The sequence below is a fragment of the Pelmatolapia mariae genome, unplaced genomic scaffold, assembly GCF_036321145.2.
Source record: "Pelmatolapia mariae isolate MD_Pm_ZW unplaced genomic scaffold, Pm_UMD_F_2 NODE_ptg000262l+_length_73631_cov_1, whole genome shotgun sequence".
Taxonomy (NCBI): Eukaryota; Metazoa; Chordata; class Actinopteri; order Cichliformes; family Cichlidae; genus Pelmatolapia; species Pelmatolapia mariae.
Window position 1 is genome coordinate 26,032 of NW_027051952.1, and position 17,995 is coordinate 44,026.

Sequence of the window (17,995 nt, forward strand, 5' to 3'; positions counted from 1 at the left end):
ATGTTTTCTGTACATTTAAAGGCAAGCAGCCCTGCACAAATGCATTTATGTATTTCAGTGCTTTTCATAGACAAAGGTCACAATGTGCTTTTGTAACAGTTGCTGTTGTAATGCAGTGTATCACCACATGGCAGCGCCTTCTGTCTCATGACTGGTGTGTCACCCCCTTTTTTGTTCTTCTTCGTACTCTCCCTGTAATGGATGCTCCCGTGTGTACGCGGACTAGTGTGCTCTTTAGTAATGTGTGGTAGAGGTGGCACTTTTATTTTTGGTATTGTAAATAAATGAGTACTTTTGGAAAGTCAGAAGCTGTTGCTCATTCGCTATCCACCTGCACACCTCCGCGGCTGGCTTCATCTCCACCGCACGTTACAACTGGCGCCCGAACTTATTTTCCCTTGGACTTCAGACAATTTTTGTATCCCGCCAAGGATTCTTCTCTTCTAAAACGTGAACTGTCTCGGAAAACTTCTCACTTTTGCGGATGCTCGGACGTTTTCCCCAGCCATGGCCGCAGCCTCAGCTCAGGTGGGACCCGACTAATTTCTGGATACCGCGGTGTGCCCCTGCTCCGCTTGGAAAAAAAGAAAAAGAGAGAAGATGACTCCGTGTCACGAATGGACTCTGCGGATCTGTTATTCGGACATACTGTTGGTTTCATCTTCTGAGGATTAATTCTTCTGTGGGGAGCCTGGAAATGAACATTTCTGCTGGCTTTTCATTCCCCTTTCCCTCTGCTGAGATTAGACGGACTGTAGCACATGTAAGTGATAACTTGGCCGACTACAACTGTTAGTGCTGGTCTTCGGCTCAGTATAACGAAACGATTTAAAATTAATCTTGCATTGAGCTCTAGTGTTGCAGACATGCTATTGTAGTAACATGGTTGTGATCACTTCAGTCTAATTTTAGTTGTTGGGTGACGTTTTCATATGTGGTTTTTCCGAATTTAGTCTTGAACGGCATTTTGCAGTTTTGTCTTTCTAGTCTGACCTAACTGACTCTTTTACTGTGATATAAATGACTGCGCTGTGCGCTGGAACGGCTTAATTTTTTTGAAATCGCAATGGCATACTACCCAGATGACTCTGACTCAGACATGGAACTTACTTCATTACCAATGTGCCAGATAGTTGAAAATGTAACTCCTAGCCTTAGCTAACAAGTGGTGGAATTAAGAACTGAGGTGAATAGGCTTAATGACTGTTTACATGACTCACTGAACATACAGCAAAGTTTACTGAAGCAGTGGGACCAACTCACAATGGGGAACTCTCCCCCTCCTGCAGTCCCACAGTCTCCTGTTTTCCCGATGGCCACATCGACACCTCATGTTCCTGTGAGGGACAAAACTGAACCCACCAACAGTACCAATCCGTTCCTGCCCAGCAACCCATTTCAACCTACAAATCCTTTCCTCCCATCTCACTCACTCAAGCTCAGCAGCACTTCCAGAGTGACTGCGGCAGCTTTACATCACGGCAAACTTGAGCCTCATGTGTATGCTGGGGATGACAAAGTGCAACCTGAGGACTGGTTAAATGCAGTTGGCACATACAAAGCCTCATTGGACCTAACTGATGGGCAATTGCTAAACGAACTGCCACACTTTCTTGCAAAAGAGCCCAGGAAATGGTTTAAGGTATTGAGCTCCCACATCACGTCATGGGCTCAATTCTGTCAACTGTTTAAGACAATTTTTCTGCCCTCCGACAGCCAAGAACGCATCCTGAGAGGAATTTTGGATCGTGTTCAGGCTCAGGACGAACCGCTCCCAACCTTTGTTGCCCACATGTTGAGTTAGTTTGATAAACTGAAGAGCCCTCCACCTGAAAAAGATAGAATCGACCTAATTAATAAACATGCTCTTGAAAAATACAGAGTTGCCCTGTATGGCGCTAATGTCACTTCTGTAATGGACCTGCTGCTGCGTGCTCATGAGCTTCACTCAGTGCTTGGACCACATAGACCACAGCCTCCTTCGTGTGGCAAAGAAAACTATAAGCCTGAACCTTACTGCTTCAAATGCTCTTAGCCAGGGTTCACTACACGCAACTGCCCAAACTGTAACACCCAACCTCATTTGCCACAACGACCCTCAAACTCCGCTAGGCATGGCCCGGTCCAGCCATTGCCGGCCTGGCCCCTCTGACCCAGGCCACGAAAGGTTGGAATTAAGCAGCACTGCATCCCAGTCGCAATACAAGCAGTCGGGAAACTACAGGGGGGGGAGGACATTTCACAGAGGCCAACCTTCCCCCAGTTACTAACGGAGCCTCACATGCCCCATTCACTGCAGGGTGGACACAGTCTTGGACACTTGGAAGACAATTTTTCACAAGTCCACTGGAATACCCCACTAAGAACGAAAGTGAACTTCAATGCTTCATCTGTGGATGCTACCCTCGACACGGGCGCTTCCCTCTCAGCTGTACGACCAGATCTCATTCAAGTAAATGACTCTTACCCTAGAAACACAAGTGGGTGGAATGGTCCTGCAGTTAACCTCGCCAATAATGCTCCCTGCATCCCTGAGGGTGTTATTTGGCTCAATATTGGATTCATGAACAAGAACTTTTACCAGCGTTTTGCAATAATACCAGATTTGTCTTCTCCTTTCATTCTGGGAATGGATTTTATGGCAAGAGCTTCTGTTTCTATTCACATTCCCACTAGAACAGTCTGCATTGAGGACATCCCCTGCCCACTCGCAGACGATGAAGAGGACCTTCCAAATGATTACTTGCATTCGCCTGGAACACTGATGTCTTTGGACTTAATTCGCTCAGACTTAACAGCCAAACTGTCTGAAGCAAGTCTCTCAGAGAGCGACAAGGATGCTTTACTCAATCTGCTCAGCAAGTTTAGCTCCTTGTTTGATGGTCATCTTGGTCGAACGGCTCTCACTGAACACGCCATAGAGACTGGCAATGCAACACCTGTCAATCTCACACCCTATCGCACGTCACCTGCTAAGAAACGTGTGATTGAAGAACAAGTGCAACAAATGTTGAAGGACAACATCATTGAACCTTCCACAAGCCCTTGGGCAGCTCCTGTAGTCATTGTCAATAGAGCGGCCACGGAACCAAGGTTTTGTGTAGACTTTCGAGGGCTCAACCAAGTTACCCGAAAAGACTCTTATCCCCTGCCTCGTGTGGATGAGTCTCTGGACTTTCTGGCGCGGGGAAAGTTTGTCACGACATTGGACTTAGCGCGAGGCTATTGGCAGGTTGCTGTAGCAGAAGACTCCAAGCCTAAAACTGCCTTCATCTCTCACTGCGGTCTCTTCCAGTTCCGGGTGCTGCCCTTTGGGCTCTGCAACGCGCCTGCAACTTTTCAGAGGCTCATGAACTCTGTGCTTGCTGGCCTCATTTACAAAACGTGCGCAGTCTACCTGGATGACATTGTTATCGCCTCACCTACCTTTGAACAGCACTTGGTGGATCTTGAGGAGGTGCTGGGCAGACTCCAGGCTGCTGGCTTGTCCTTGAAGCTCAAAAAGTGCCAATTCTGCCTCGATGAATTCACCTTTCTCGGGTACCGCATCACATCATCAGGTGTTAAACCCGATCCAGACAAAGTAAAGGCGGTCAAGGAGTTTGATACCCCAGCCTCAGTGAAACACGTCCGTCAGTTCCTTGGCTTGACTGGCTATTATCGGCGCTTCATTCAGAATTATGCCCGCCATGCTGAACCTCTTCACGCCATCACCAGAAAGGACAATGCTTTCCACTGGGACGACAGCTGTCAAAGAGCCATGGACACTTTGAAAGACCATGTCACATCAGCCCCGATCCTGTCATTTCCAGACTTCAACCGTCCCTTTTCCATTCACGCTGATGCATGTGACATTGGTCTTGGGGCGGCGTTGATGCAAAAGGATGACAAGGGTCGTGAGTATGTTGTGGCTTTTGCTAGTCGCTCCCTTCACAAAGCTGAACTCCCCTACTGCACTTCAGAGAAGGAGTGCCTTGCTGTGATATGGGCCCTGGAACACTTCCGCCCATATGTTGAAGGTGTTCATGTTACTATCTTCACTGACCACAACAGTCTCAGGTGGCTCATGTCTCGTCAAAACCCAACGGGCCGACTCGCCCGCTGGTCACTTCGTTTGCAGGACTTTGATTTCACAATAGTGCACAAACCTGGTGCACAAAACAAAGTTCCTGACGCACTTTCACGCAACCCTTTGCCTCTGACCTCTGACAGGCCGACGGATCTTTTACCAGATCATGCTGTCATGGGCAGCCTGGACATTCGTACTCTGCCCCCCGTCATTCTGGCTGACCGTTCACAATTGAGACAGCTGCAGCTAGATGATCACGTCACAGGTCCACTCCTCAGAGACATTGAAGCAGACTCTCTGAACAGCTCGGACAGTGCCACCTTGTTGCAGTATGTTGTGTATGACTCTCTTTTGTATTACAGAGACCCCAAGTCCACATGTGCTTTGCACCCTTTGAAAGAGCTGAAACTGTTTGCCCCTACTTCCATGAGAGGCACCTTGCTGGACTATTACCACGACCACCCCACGGCAGGTCACTTGGGTGTTTCTAAGACACTGGCTAGACTGCGCTTTAGGTTCTTTTGGCCAAAATGGCTGCTGATGTGAAGCGCTATGTGACTTCATGCTCAGTGTGCCAACTCACCAAGCCAAGTCAGAAAAAAGCAGCCGGTCTTATGGTTCCCATTGTCCCCCAGAAACCCTGGGAGTATGTTGGTGTGGATTTTGTTGGACCACTGCCCCGCACCCCCGCTGGTAATGCATATTTGATCGTGTTTATTGACTATTTGACTAAATGGGTCGAAGCCAGTGCTGTCAAAGAAGCTACATCTCAGGTAGCAGCTGGTAAATTTGTCACTGACATTTTTGCTAGGCATGGTACACCCACTTACCTGATTTCTGACAGAGGGTCCCCTTTTGTGAGTGAGCTTTTTGAACATGTTGTTTCTGCCTTAGGCTCGGTGCACAGACTCACTACGGCTTATCACCCTCAGACGAATGCTACTGAACGTGTCAATCGGACTCTGAAAACTGCGATCTGCGCTTATGTAGGTGACAAACACACATCATGGGACAAGTTTCTCCCTCAGATTTGCTTTGCTCTGCGTACCGCCCCCCATGACAGTACAGGTATGACTCCTGCCATGATGCTTTATGGTCGTGAGTTAGACACCCCGCTTGGCCTTATCACTCAGCCTTCTACAACAGGTGTTGATGAACCGGGTGTAGCTTACCCTGAGACTCTGAGAGCCTCCCTACAGGAAGCTCACGACCACGCCAAAGCAGGCTCTGGACTATAGCCATGACAGACAAAAACATTACTATGATTTGAGACAGACATGCCACGTTTCGTGTTGGTGACCTTGTGAGAGTTAAGACGCACCCCAGGTCAGACGATCAGTCTAACTTTACTGCTAAACTTGCACCACTGTTTGAGGGACCATTGTGTGTATCTCAGAGACTCAGTGATGTTAATTACAGGCTCGCTTGGGTGGACTCCGGCGTGGATGCAGGTGTTTATCATGTTGTGAACATGCAACCGTTCCATACCTGGGACTCTCTCACTTCCAAAGAACATTCTGTTTCATCTCCTGCTGGGAGAGAGACCGCAGAGGATCTGAACTCTGACTCTCAGGCCCACCCTGGCCCCCTGCAGACACTGACATTGACTCTGAGCCATTCACCTTTGATTTACCGGACATTGACTCTTCTTCTGGTGTGGGCGCTGTTTCAGACAGTCTTTCACCCAGATCTGTTCAGCACCCAGCTGCTGGTGGACATTACAATGTCAGGCCCAGACGTTGCCCCAGAATTACGTCTGGCTGGAGCAACAAAAGATGGACTAATGATTTTCACACAACCAGGCTTGATCTGAAGTGAAATGTTTTGGTTAAACCTGTTTGATGCTGTCTTGTTGCATTGCTATTTTGAGTCATGCTATGTAGATGTTTCTGTTTGCTCTACTTAATCCAGTTTTATGGCTCTTTAGTGCGTTAAGGTTCATTCTTGGCATTTACAAAAAAAAAAAGTGAAAAAACTAAGAAAACTGATTTTCCACTGTACATATTCATCTTACTTTCACCAAATTAATTTTTAAATGGTCTTTTGCCCTGTGTGTGTGCGCCAATCTTAGCTGTAACCTCTATGTATAGGGTTCTGTTAGGTGTGGTGTGTGTGCTTTTTCAGCTGTGTACGGCTGAGGACAGCCTTTTTCTCACCAGGGGGGACTATGTAACAGTTGCTATTGTAATGCAGTGTATCACCACATGGCGGCGCCTCCTGTCTCATGGCTGGTGTGTCACCCCCTTTTTTTTGTTCTTCTTCGTACTCTCCCTGTAATGGATGCTCCCGTGTGTACGCGGACTAGTGTGCTCTTTAGTAATGTGTGGTAGAGGTGGCACCTTTATTTTTGATATTGTAAATAAATGAGTACTTTTGGAAAGTCAGAAGCTGTTGCTCATTCGCTATCCACCTGCACACCTCCGCGGCTGGCTTCATCTCCACCGCACGTTACAATTGCACAATAAGAGTAGAATAAGTGCCCTTTTATTTCAGTCGTTTTACCAATTTAGTTATACTGTGATCAATCTTGGCAGTAGCTTGTATTGCATTTACTTTATGTCTAGTATTTCAGGCATTTTGAATCCATTTTGCTGATACTGCTCACGTCTTTTCAACCATAGTCTCAATTGCCCCATTTGTAACGTATGACTTAAATCATTGTTCCTTTCTTTACATGAAAAAGCTGTTTGCTTTTAAGAATAAATGGCACTTGGCAGACTGTAGTTTTTTTTTGTATGGTCAAACATTGACATGTGATGTTAAAAAGGTGTCTCCTTTTCATAAATAAATCATTTTTGTCCATCTTTAGAATCAGGTGGAAAGTGATACAACAAAAGGTCGTACTCGCTTGCATTAAAAAAAAAATCCTGGGTCTAAAAGGTCTAAGTGCTTTGGGTAGAAGTGGAGGTAAACGTGGTGCTATTAAGAGCAGTCTGAAAAAAGTCAAAGTAACTCAGTAACATCAGTTACACAGCAAATGCTTTCTAAATCAGCCAAATTTGGGCAAAACTTAAAATGGAAAACCACTTAGTGTAGTCAAATGAGCAAAAGTTACTCCTTAAGTTGCATATGCTTGCTTTATGATCACGTCTAATCTCCCTCTGGGATCTAATATTTGTGTTGTTGTGCTGAGACTCACCTGGCCACAGCAGTGAACGCCAGCTCGACATTCAGTCCAGATTTTGCACTTGTCTCCATAAACGGCACTCCAAATTCCTGCATACAGAAAAATATCTTGTCAGGTGTGGGTGTATGTGTGTGTGTGTGGCCGTGCCACACTTCTGTCTTTTACTGTGAGGACATAACGACCTAAATTGCAGAAAAATTAGACTTATGATTAATTTAAGATTGGAAGCATATTCGTGCGGAGGGGTTTATGACACCTGGGGAGGGATGAGAGGGTTGATGATCAATACTAATATTTCAAAAATACTTGTGATGGCTACTGAGGTTCCTGGCTTTCAAAACTAATTTTCTCCTCATTTTGTTGTAATTTGGAAAACGAGCGAGAATGCAGAATGTGGTCGATGAGAGATGCTCCCAGGTGAAGCAATCTCATTCCGTGTACGTGTGAATATCTCAATATTCCTGCTGAGTTTGTTACCTTGACAGCTGCTGTGCGTCTGCCACACTACTCATACCACTTCATATTTAGCCTTCTCTAACACGCCTCTCAGAGCTTATCTGAGCGAAACGGCCTGGAAAATTAAGTTAGCAAGCCCCCGTCATTTATTCCAAACAATAACAACATTATGTGCCTGTATGAATACATAATTGCACGCACTAATCAAGACGCACAAGCCATACGGGGTGGGTGTAGGGGTAGGGGGAGAGAATTTCAGGGTCAACTTTGCTGCATGAGCGGATTAAGTATAGTAAGTATTTTTTATTCTTGTTACATGTGTCAAACGTTATGTGTGCTATGTGTATAGGCACAAGTGTGTGTTATAGAAAGCTCACCTTTGCCAGTTTCTCCCCCTCTTCTCGCTTCACCACCCTGTCATGTGTCACGTCAGCCTAGAACATATGGGACAGACAGCACAGAATCAGAAACTGTCACTTATATTCTTCTCACAGTGTCTTTAGTGTAGTTGGTCCTAATGACAAAATATGTTTTTTAATAAGCATAAAAAATAAAGAGACTCTGACCCTCCTTGTCTTAGATGCTTGAAGCTAGCAACTCTATAACAAGCACAATTTAACTGGAACTGTTGGTATTTAGTTAGCTCTGCTAATCTAGTTACCATATTAGCAAGTCGGTATGAGAACACAATGACCTAACTGGAAGAAAAATTAGGTTTATTAATTGAGTGGATACACGTCTCTGAACATAAAGCTTTTATTTACATTATATTCTTTTATTTTTTAGCAACTTCATGGCTATTTAATATATAATATTCGACTTTCAGTATTGGCTAGTAGCTAGCTTAATAATTCTAGGGTTTACAGAAAATGCTGTTACTGTAAATAGAGCTGATAAAAGTGGAATTTACAGTCTAAAAACTAAGTCTACAGCAAGTATATTACTGAACAATTAGATACTGAACAGAAAAAGATACTTGCCATTCATTGTGACTAATGTAAACCTTAGTCACGCTACAGTAAAAACAGGACAATAGCCTTCTTGCAATTTAGCAAAAATTGGTAGTTGTTTGGGTGTTTTTGCTGTTGGAGACTCACTGCAAGTTCTTGCAGCTAATAACTGGTTGCCCGGATGTTGGTGATGCAACCATCAACCTCAGAGTGATCACTTTTAAATACGAGGCAGGAGTGGGAGGCAACCTGTCTGACTCAGATTGACTGAAATCCCTCTAAGACAGATTAGCCAAGGTTTACAAATAACTGCCATCTAATTTATATGTTGCAATCAATCTGAGTCAGTCTGCGCTGATAAGCACAACCCATCTGTAATGCATGTCTTTGCAATAGGGTACTCGATTAAACAGGTTGTGTTCTGGTTATATCACTACATAATCGCAAGGTTAATGTGCGCATATTGCAGTTAAATTGCTACCCTGCAGCAACTACATTACTATTTGTGGAAGAATTTATGAATTCTTGTTTCAAATCTATGAGGTTCTGTCTAGACTCTAAATGTAAGTAGTTAATGTGAATTTCTGTTTAATGGGAATTTTTGTGCATTTAGTTGGTAACAGATTTGTAATTCTTGTCAGTTTATCAAAGTTAATGGTTTAAACAGATTGCAGGTAACTGCCAACGTGACCCCATTCAATGACAAACTTATTGCAGACTGACTCCATCCTATTGCCATTTTATTGCTGCTTTGACACACCAAAGTCAGTTTGAAGCCTGCAACAGACTGTGCATTGTTTCTTCAGAGCAACCATTTCAAACCAATGAGATCACAAGTTAACTGCACATAGTTAGAATCATTTTGGTCATGTTACAGTCTGCAACTACTGTTTTCTCTTGTGTGACTGCAGAAGAAAGAATATGAATATATCAACTAACTCTTCTTGAAGCTTCCACTGTTGCCACTAACTCCTGAGCAAAACATTTTATTTTTCTGTTTTTGGCTGGTTATGTTAAATGTCTAGCTTTGCTGGTTGTTAAGTGTTCCAGTGTTCCACTGTGTACAGCAGCTCCAGATAGTAAAACCATAAATTTGAAGGCTAAAATCAAACAATGCTAAAAAGCTCATTAAAGCTGTAAATCTTTCCATTCATCAATATGAGCAACCACTTAATGTCACGCTCAAAGCGACTTGATTAGTTGCTAGTATTAATGTGAACTATTGATTAGTTAAGCTTTAATAATGTGCATTGTTTTGCTTTGTTCTGATATAATGATGTAACCACTGAAAAATTGTGACATTGGAAAAACATTTCTATAAAAAATGAAATAAACTGCTTTTCCCCTGCTTTCGTGCATATCCATTACACTCTGGCTCAAGGCCCTACTATACCTCCTGTGATCCCTTCTTCCCACCCTCTATGAGTCCATCTGTCCATCTATCTCCCAGTGTTGGCAACAAGGTCTCACCTTGTTGCCCAGCAGCATGACGACCACATCCTGCTGGGCGTATTCATGAATCTCTGTCAGCCATGCCTGGAGATGGAAATAGAGCAAAGAGTGGTGAAGAAATTCAGAACAGGAGAGGATGAGCAGGAAAAACGGGTTGTTCAGAGGAGATAGGACTGATCGAGGGGTGGGATAGGAGATAAAGACTACTGACAGAGGAGACGAATGAATTCACTGAGAAGGAGAAAGGGAAAGAAAAGATTAATTTGTTGGTTGCTGCTCTTACTTCATCTTGTCCTCCCCTTCTCCCTCCTCCAGATCGTCCCCTCTTTGCCCCTTTTCTCTTTTCGTTTATGTCTATCCATCCATCTCCTTCCAATTACAGGTCAGTGGTCACTTCCCTTTTTGCTGGCTTGGTTAAAAAGCCCTTAATGTTTCTCACTCCTGCACACCAGCATCTAATTTCCTACATCTTCCTACATACTTAACTGTTGCCATTTGTATACCAAAGAAAAAGCATGTTTCTATCCCACATTATTTCAGTTTTTTTGTGCAAACGGAAGATGTAAGTGAGCAAGTAGAACTGACTGAAATAAGATGACTGCGGCTAGAAGACAGAGAGAGATGTGATTAGTATAGGCAAATCCTTCTTTGTTGTAAGCCACCAAGGAGAAGAACTTTAAATTTCAGTAAGCTGAGCGTATCAAGGCATTCCCAAACCAGCCGAGAGACATAATCTAACATATCCTTGTTTCACATGATCCAAAACACCCTGAAAAAAAGGGCACCTAGCCCCTATTCAAATCAAACAGCAGAACCATCTCAACTACTAGCTCTTTTCCATGTGGAGGAACAACAGCTGAGCCCAGACTCACTTTGAAATAATGTTCTTGCCGTTTCTGGATCTGCAGCCTTATTTTTTCTGCATGCAGTTTCTGCCCATAGCTTAGGATAAGAATGTAGATCCACCAGGACATCACAAAGGGCAAAAAGACAAAAACTAGATCATTTGATTAGTGAAGGTGATGGCCAAATTCATCTGCCAATTTCCTGCTTTCTCTCCCAAAAACGTGTGACCACAGAGATAAACAGCTTAAAGTAGCAGTTCATCCTCAACCAGGAACGGGCAAACCTTTTCTGACTGAGAAACACAATCTAGGGCTAGGAGGAGCCAATTCTCACGCCAGCCACTTCAAGAAAGCCAACAAGACCATATTATTCTTAAAAAGCAGAAACTTTGTTCGAGACCACCAAACCAGACAGCCTCTGATGCTTGCCTCTGGCTACAAATCCTGTCCGATATAATTGGAAATACTGACAGTAACAGTACATTGTAATTATTATTCAGTACACTGGACAACCACTGAGCCTTTATGTGAAACTTCTGTGCGCTTCGGTGGACAGGTGTTATGAATACATAACTCCTGGTGCACATCCTTTTTAAAGGCATCGCTGCAACCTCATAGATATGCTGTGTATGTGTATCACACCATTATCAAATGTAACTAATTTGATAGGTGGCTATGGCATTCAGTGTCTGTCATATGTCAAAGATGTGATGTGTCTAATATAATTTGCATGAACTGGTCATTTGTACAGTACAAATACTGCAATTTTGTTAAAATGTACACTTTAATTTTAATTTTTAAATACTGACATATTCGGAAAGAGTTCCACTCTTCTCCCAGACGTCTGCTGTCCCTTATCTTTCAAGGTGCACTTGTTGAATTTTTATAATGATAATGATATTTCCTTGTTGGAACGTCTTCTGTCCGTGATTTATGACAGCAATCTGATGGCAGTGAGCCTCACATCATATAGCAAACACTCTCCCTATTTGTTGGTCTATTTAAGATTTGAACTTTCCCATCTCCCCCTTTAAAATGCCAATGCTGCTGCTGCAATTTTAACTGCTCTTTCAGTCTGTCCATCACCCTTACACCATAGCAGTTTTTCTATGTTTAACTTATTTGCAGGGATTGATGATTTTGGAGCCTTGATGACAACAATAACTAGCTATATTCTGCATCTTAAATAAAGGAAGCATCTAATTAACACATCTGAACTTTGTAACAAGCCAAAGAGCTGGAAAATCAATTGAAAATTCAAGTCAGTGATTTCTTTAAATGGTCTTTCTTTAAATCTTCTGCAATGTTTGCATTAGGAGACATGAAACCTTCCACCAATAACATTGATGCAATCATTAGCAACTCATGAAGTACCTACATACAAATATATAAAGATAAGATACATTAAAGTATTGTGAGTGATTTTGAAACCGGAGGAGCAATCCAATCCAAGCTCATATTGGGATCCATATGAATATAAACCTTTCATCAGCCAAAGATAAAAAAGCAGCAGGTTTGTTAGCAGGTGGTCTCTGCCAGAAACAGGATGTATATTTTATTTATTACTTTTATTTGATTTTATCAAAAGTCCCATCCACTTCAAAAACTCTAACTTATGAATACCTTTTGGTCATAGGAAAATAGGATTATTAACACAGGCAATAATGATTTACAGTAATGCAGTGTAGCTGGCCTACTTTCATGTTTCCAATTAGCCCAGGTGATTATGAAAACCATTTCAGTCGTGGTAATTACTAACCCCTATTCTATGGGCTTTTGTGTGATTAAATCTAAATCCAGTCGGTTTTTTCCAACTTACAGATTTTCTTAGGTTGTGAATTTTTAAGAGGGTGTAGATACTTAATAATGAGCCACAGAGGATCACAAGATTTGTATTAGCTTTTCTTATTTTCTGTTCACAGACAATCCTAAAGGACTGCAAGATACTGTGAGAGTCTTCTATTAAGCCTAAGGATAACTATGAGCAGAATCTGAGAGCTTGTGCAACATTTAAAAAAAATCTGTGCTGTCTGAAAGAGGAGAACACGAAGGTTACACTGTTGTCAAATAAAAAGGGAATTCATTTCATCAGCACAATGGTGACATGCGGTACGTCCTTCATGGCAGCATCCACAAAAAAGATGCATGCTGTCTTTCCTCAACACACTATGAAGAGAACATTCTTCATGAAGGACAGTGTTACCTTATAAAACCTGATAAACTAATTTGCAAAAACAAAGAAGAGAACTGTGCTGGTGATGCAAATAAAAAGCAATCAAAAAGGTCTTTGGTTACATGCACATGTTTCCCTATTCAGATTAAAAGATTTTCAAATCAACTGGTGCCTTTAATTGGAACAGTGTGACCTGGCATAAAAGTGATGAATATGTCATGCATTTGTCTTCTGCTTTGGCACAGCGTTAATCAGCACCCAGAAGATGGATATTTATCATCTGCTGAGTGCACTAGTTGTCATTAATGTGTTCCTCTTGATTTATTAGCATACATACAATGTATGCCATCAAAGAGAAAAGGGTATCCTTAATAATACAGATGTTTATGAGAGTCAGCAAATCACAATAAATTTGGCGTGAAGGAGGGTAGCTTTAAAGGTACAGTGTGTAAAATCTCACCACCAGAGGTCAGTAGATATCAGATTGCAGTCAAATTAATTCTGTTTTCTTACCCCTCCCACCATTCAGCTGTAGTGAGTGCAGGATGTCAGTCCACTGTTGACCTCGTGTCAATCCATAGTTTTCACATGACGTCAGTACTGCAGTCCTTTGCCCTCCAGCCACCCTTTGAACCTTAACCTCTCCTAACCCTGCCTTACAGGCCAAATCATACCAATCTGTGCTTCTCCACTGCATTCAGTAGTGGCCCATACTTTGAAAGCTTTCATCCTGACAGCATCGTAAGGTGAGCAATTCTCTGTAACATACACCTAGTGTCATCAAACTGGAGCTTTGGCAGAGACGACTATTTTCATGGATTTAAACAAAGCTGCCGAGGCAGAATATGGAACACCCAACCTAAAATTTGTAGTTTCTTTTCATATCTTCATTTTTTCTCCATTGATAGATATTTTATGTAGTCTTAAAATACCTATTGTCCTAAAACACTTTTGTCCTAAAATACTACAGACTGTCCATACTATCCATCACGATGGAATCATTTTTTGCCTTCCAGGATAGAAAGTCAGTCACATGACTAAAAACTATAGAAATGTGTCCATGTCTATTTAACAAGGGGAGGATGTAAAACTTGTGAAGCAGTCCAATGTGAGTTGATAAGTCAGTAAAGTGTCACGGGCTGCCGGGGCAGACCGTGTGGAGTAAGTAGAGGACCCAAGAGCAGACAGAGGCGAGGAGACGAAACTGGACTTTAACAAAAAGCGAGCCTTTTATTGAGGGCTGAAAACTCACAGAAAAAAGGCAACAAAGTAACTGAGGGAAACCTGAACAAAGACTAGGACTCTTACTGAGAAGTTAAACTATGGCAAAACAATAAACAAAACGATGACTGACTATGGCTGGGAAACTGTGGCAAGGGGTAGGGGAGATAACACAGACGACGCAACACAGACTGCAAGAAACACAGAGACTAAATACACATGAGGGATAATCAGGGGAAGTGGCCACACATGGGAACACAACTGACACACATGAACCTAACGACAGGACAGGAGAAGTGAAACTGAATATACTGACATAGAATACAGACTTTCAAAGTAAAACAGGAAACATGGAGATTAGACACGACATGAACTAAACATAACCACGCAGACATGACACATGAACCAGGGAGACTTAACACAAGGGCAATATAAATAACAAATGAGCAGGAATAACTTCATGAACATAAACGATAAACCTCAAAATAAACTACAACTCAAAACACTGGGTCGCACGACCCAGGACCATGACACCACCCCCCCTCAAAGGGCTGGCTCCAGACAGCCCCAAACCAAAAAAAACGGACCACCGAGCCCGGGCGGGCGGCGGGGGACCAGGACGGAGGGCCCAGAACATGAAACAAAAACAGCTGACAGGAAAACACTGGAGCACATGAAAAAAAAAGTCCAAACATAGGTCAGGGGGCCGGCCTGGAGGGCCGTAACACAACAGCCCACAATTCATGAGTTCAGGGGGCCGACCCGGAGGTCGAGGGCACAACAATTTATACAGTCTTCCATCAGGGGGCCGGCCTGGAGGGCGGCAACATAACAGCCCGCAGTTTATATGTTCAGGGGGCCGGCCGCGCGGAAGGCAGCGGCGTAGCGGTTCAGGAGGCCGCCCATGACAGCAGTGGTGTGCAGCTGACGGCCTGGAAAGTGGCCAGTGATGTGGCTTGGCGGGCCCCGGGCCTGGACGTGGCTTGGCGGGCCCCGGGCCTGGACGTGGCTTGGCGGGCCCCGACAAGGCAGGAAGCCGGACGGGCTGTTCAGACGCCCCAGCAGGATCAGGCGAAGCAGAAGCCAGACCAGGTGACGGCGGAGCTGCTGCAGGCAATGGAGCCACAGGTGGTGGAGTGGCGTGGGGCTGGACGGGCTCCCCCGGGCCCTCCGGCTGACGAGGCGTGGGGCTGGACGGGCTCCCCGGGCCCTCCGGCTGACAAGGCGTGGGGCTGGACGGGCTCCCCGGGCCCTCCGGCTGACGAGGCGTGGGGCTGGACGGGCTCCCCGGGCCCTCCGGCTGACGAGGCGTGGGGCTGGACGGGCTCCCCGGGCCCTCCGGCTGACGAGGCGTGGGGCTGGACGGGCTCCCCGGGCCCTCCGGCTGACGAGGCGTGGGGCTGGACGGGCTCCCCGGGCCCTCCGGCGGACGTGGCGTGGGGCTGGACGGGCTCCCCGGGCCCTCCGGCGGACGTGGCGTGGGGCAGGACGGGCTCCCCGGGCCCTCCGGCGGACGTGGCGTGGGGCTGGACGGGCTCCCCGGGCCCTCCGGCGGACGTGGCGTGGGGCTGGACGGGCTCCCCGGGCCCTCCGGCGGACGTGGCGTGGGGCTGGACGGGCTCCCCGGGCCCTCCGGCGGACGTGGCGTGGGGCTGGACGGGCTCCCCGGGCCCTCCAGCGGACGTGGCGTGAAGCAGCGGGCATCCGGCAGCAGATGCAGGACAAGCTGCACACTGGACAGGGAGCTGAGCTGCGTACTGGACAGGGAGCTGTTGTGGACATAGGGGTGTTTGCGTCAGAGCCTGCACAGGTGGTTGAACAAACATCTGAGCGGGAGGCTGACCCGGAAACTGAGCAGGTAGCCGGGCTGAAGCCTGTGGTGAAACAGACCGCTGGGACCTAACTCCACGCTCAGAGAGGGCAGGTGAAAAACTGTCCTTAGTGTCCACAGCCTCCGTTATAAGAGGAATCTGGGACAAAACAAGCACGGGTGCTGACTGGACAGCTGCTGTCTCCACCTCGGAATCAGATGCGGGTATGAGGTCGAGCAGTGCCACAGCCGCCTTGGAAGTGCACCCAGAGTCCTGAACATGCATATCAAGGGGTGCTAGCAGAGGGGCAACAACGAAATTAGATCCTAACTCTTCAGAGACTCCAGCACAGTTCAAACAGTCTTTAGTTGCTCCTTGAGGTAAGCTAGACAGTCTCTCTTCAGACTTAGAAAATGGTATAAGCAAAGTTTCAAACCTGGCATGAGGTGGCTTGGTAATTGTTAAATGGTCTGAGGTAACAGGCTTTAATTCTTGAACACACACAGAACTAGGGCTGCTCGCTGGTGATTTCAACACATTAACTTGAAAATCATGTGATACAGAACACTTTGAGTCTGAACCGTTACTCCCAGCATCCTTCATTATTTTAGAAAAACTCACAGACTGCAGGTTCACTGTGTGAGTTTTAACACCCTCATCACTGGTTAACTTAGAAAAAACCTTTGGTTTGGTAGGATGACACAGTACAGAAGTACAACCATTGGTGGCTGCAAATAATGGTGGGTTAGTAATCACAGAGTTGCACTCTACAGAAAATCCGTCCTGTACTGCGCTAAAAACCCCTTTAGAGCAGGGCGCTAGGCTAGTGTTGATGGATACAGACACATTGTCATCGACGGCAACATTAGAGCTATTAATCGTAGTACCAGACTCTGACGTTGTCTGCTCAAAGCTTGCTGTACCAGGGTTAAACAACTCTAGAACAAGACAGTTATTGTTTACATCAGTACAACATTCAGGTTCAGAAGTTATGACGCCGAGGGCACAGTCATCTTTATTGCTGTTATGATTGTTAACTGGGTCATGGATGCCGTAACCCGCCGAATCGGCCAGGTCACAGCCAGACAAGAACGCTTTAGTCCCTGCAGCCCCAGAAACACTCTCCTTTGACATGAGGTCTTTGGCTGTGGGGCTAGATACAATGTCCGGAACTGAGTCAGTGGTACTCACAACTGGATGGCTGATGGAGGTTAACACCTCAGATAGCGTTAGCCGAGGGGCCTCGGAGCGCCGACGGTGAGAGCGCCGCTTCTTTCTATCTGTGGAAGCGGGCGGAGTGAGGGGTGGAAGTCCCTGGCAGCTCCGGGGACCTCCGAGAGCCAGTCGAGCTCCCCGAAAAGAGCGCTCGTCATAATCAGGAGCGAGCCACGGCTCCCACCCGCACTCTTCCTCTAGCTGCACGCATGCGGCGCGCTGCCGCTCCTCGAGATCGACATCCCGGACAACCACAGCGTCCTCGTGATGCTCAGTGGAGGGCGAGACGGGACGTAGCGGCGTGCGACGGCGGCGTGAACGTCGCTTCCTCCTTGAAGCGGCCGTGGACAACACTTGACTCTCCACGGCGACCGGCTCCTCATCCTCCAAACACATCCGTGCTAGAAAGGAAGCAGGAGACGTGTAGTCCGATCGAGGCGGCGAGGGTGGGCGGCAGGTGTGAGGCGGGGCGGTTGGAGAGAGCTCCTCCTCGAAGATGAGCCAGGGCTTCCAACGGAGCTCGTCTTCGCAATACGCCTGTAATACCTGCTGCCGCTCCTCCTCACCGAAGTCAATCGCAGCTGGCATCTCCATGAGCCGCGTAGTGCAGTCAGGCGGTGGCGAGGATGCGGAAGCCGATGAAGCGTGGGCCGACGGTGTGTCGGTGGTGAGCCTC

General features: G+C 45.9%; 1 long non-coding RNA gene across 1 annotated transcript in view; it reads right to left on the reverse strand.

Annotated features, from left to right (window-relative positions):
- Positions 1 to 7,207: 7,207 nt before the first annotated feature.
- Positions 7,208 to 17,995, reverse strand: part of LOC134622883 (uncharacterized) — a 38,062-nt gene continuing 27,274 nt past the window's right edge. The window contains exons 2-4 of the long non-coding RNA XR_010093139.1: positions 10,073 to 10,138; positions 8,030 to 8,086; positions 7,208 to 7,285 (exon numbers count right to left, since the gene is read on the reverse strand). This is a non-coding gene — a long non-coding RNA (uncharacterized LOC134622883). The remainder of the gene's footprint in view (positions 7,286 to 8,029; positions 8,087 to 10,072; positions 10,139 to 17,995) is intronic.